Source organism: Gracilinanus agilis, chromosome 2 (assembly GCF_016433145.1).
Source record: "Gracilinanus agilis isolate LMUSP501 chromosome 2, AgileGrace, whole genome shotgun sequence".
Taxonomy (NCBI): domain Eukaryota; kingdom Metazoa; phylum Chordata; class Mammalia; order Didelphimorphia; family Didelphidae; genus Gracilinanus; species Gracilinanus agilis.
In genome coordinates, this window is record NC_058131.1 from 267,845,133 (window position 1) to 267,847,543 (window position 2,411).

Genomic DNA, 2,411 nt, shown 5'->3' on the forward strand with positions numbered 1-2,411 from the left:
GCTATCCTCTGATAATATCCTCTCTCTCTATCTCTCTCTCTCTCTCTCTCTCTCTCTCTCTCTCTCTCTCTCTCTCTCTCTCTCCCTCCCTCCCCTCTCTCTTTCTTTCTCAACCTCCCTCTCTCTCTCTTTCTCTCTCTCTCAATCTCTTCCTCATTTCTTCCCTTCTCTTCCCTCTTTTCTCTCCTCACTGTCCCCCAACATAATTTCTATTAGTCCTATAAAAATTCTCCCTTCTAAAATAAAGCTTCCAAGCTAATAATAATGGTCCTGGAGACCATTCCTTTCTCTTCTTCGCAAAAGGATGAAGGACTATAGGAGTAAAATGTCAGCAACACTATAGGCGACTTTTGCTCAACTGTTTTTCTGGGTTCAAATGGAAGATTCAAGTTGGGGGTGAGGATAAACAAATATATTCAGAAAATACTATGGTTGTGTTTTTAAAAGGTAGCAAGAAATTATTTTATAAAATAAAACACAGCTTCTAATCTGTTTACATCTGTCAAGCATGTCCAGGCCAGAGTCAGGGCCATCACCGTAACCCTACAAACTCTGCCTTTCTTCTCTGACATCTCTTATTCTAGGCTGAAGCCTAAAAGATTCAGACTCCAGTTTGGGACAGAAAACAGAAGACAGATCTGGCAAACGGAGAAGGCTGGGAGCAAATGTGATCACCAAACCCAGAACACAGGGAAGGGGCAGGATTAGATTCACAGGCACTGTGGGAAGATTGAAGCGGGTAATATCTGGAAAAATCCAAGTGCTACTTTTCACAGCAAGTGATAAATAAGGATTTCGGTGCCCTCCAGAGTTGATAAGCGATAAAAACATAAATTGATTCCAGCAAGGTTCATGTAAGGTCTTGCAGGACAGACCCCCCCCAAATGGCTAATTAGGAGACACACGGAGGGTTTTAAGAGCATTCCCTACAGTGTCAGAGTAGTATCATAGACAAAAATACCACTTTCCTAGAACAATAATCAAAGCAAGAACTTGGGTGGATGCCCCATGGCTCTGACTCAGAAATGTTCTTGATACCACGTCCTTTTAAATTTCCCTAGACCCAAGATATGGTTGTGTGACAGCATGTGCAGAGCGTGTGTATAGATCACAGGCACGGGTGTGTCCATGCTTTGGTTCTGCACATATAGGTATGTGGTATTGGGTACCACCTAAAGGCTCAATGGGTAGCATGCTAGGTGGCTCAATGGGTAGCATGCTGGGTGTAGAGTCAGGAAAACCTAAGTTCAAATTCAGCCTCAGACATTTACTAGCTGTGTGACCTCTGTTTGCCTTAATCCACTGGAAAAGGAAAAGATAAACCATTTCTGTATCTTTGCAAGAAAAACCCCATGGACCATATGTTCCACCCAGTCACAAAGAGTCAAACATGGCTGAACAACAACAAAAAAGGCACAGGCGTACAGACAACAGGTACAAAGCAAAGACAGAAGGTATGGTCCACAGACACATGTGGATGAGCACAGACTGTGGATGCAAGCGAGTGCCAGAGTCGCACAAGCTTCAGATAGTAGTGGATGCCAGTGTGAGGCCATAGGAATGGATAGGAGGGGAGGGAGGAGGGAGATACCCAAAAGGAAGAGAGCCAGTGGGCCTTAGTGACTGAGGAGATGTGAGACAGAGAGGATTTAAGAATGACTCAGAGCTCTGGAGTTTGGCGGGTAGCTGAAGCTGTCTGTGAAAGGGAGGGAGAAAGCCAAGGGAGTGAATATGGAGGGGGAAGAGCAGAAGGCCAGGACGGAGCCCTAGGGAACATCTACAGTTAAATGGCAGAGGAGATAAAAAATGTAAAGCAGATGATTGTTATGGGAAGGGTTCTCTCTAAGACACTAAATCCTTCCCTCCTTGTCCACTTTGTTCATTCTGTCAATCCAAACTTCCTAAAGCATAGCTCCTATTCCTTTGTTCAAGAACCTATGATGTGCCCTATTACAACAAAACTAAGGCCTGTCATTCAAGGCCTTACATCACCTGGTCCTTAACTCCCCACTTACCTCCTGATCCTACTCTGTATGCATCCATTAGATGGTAAGCTTCTTGAGAAGAGGGTCTCTTTTGCTCCTTTCTGTATTGCCTGGCACATAGTCAGTACTTAATAAATGTTTATTGACTGACTGACTCTGTGCTCCATCTGAATTGATCTTCTTTCTGTTCCTATCATTTCAATCCCAACTCTCTCTCTCTCTCTCTCTCTCTCTCTCTCTCTTTCTCTCTCTCTCTCTCTTTCTTTTTCTCATTTCCCTCTCTCTTTTATTTCTCTCTTTATCATTTCTCTCTCTCATTTCTCTCTTTCATTTCTCTCTCTCTCTTTCATTTCTCTCTCATCTCTTTCTCTCTCTCATTTCTCTCTCTTTATCATTTCTCTCTCTCATTTCTCTTTCATTTCTCTC

The 2,411-nt window shown here is 43.3% G+C and overlaps 1 protein-coding gene across 1 annotated transcript in view; it reads right to left on the reverse strand.

Moving 5' to 3' along the window:
• The window catches only part of CACNA1B (calcium voltage-gated channel subunit alpha1 B), a 275,653-nt gene that overhangs the window by 101,397 nt on the left and 171,845 nt on the right, over positions 1-2,411 (reverse strand). The gene's annotated exons all lie outside the window — the stretch shown is intronic.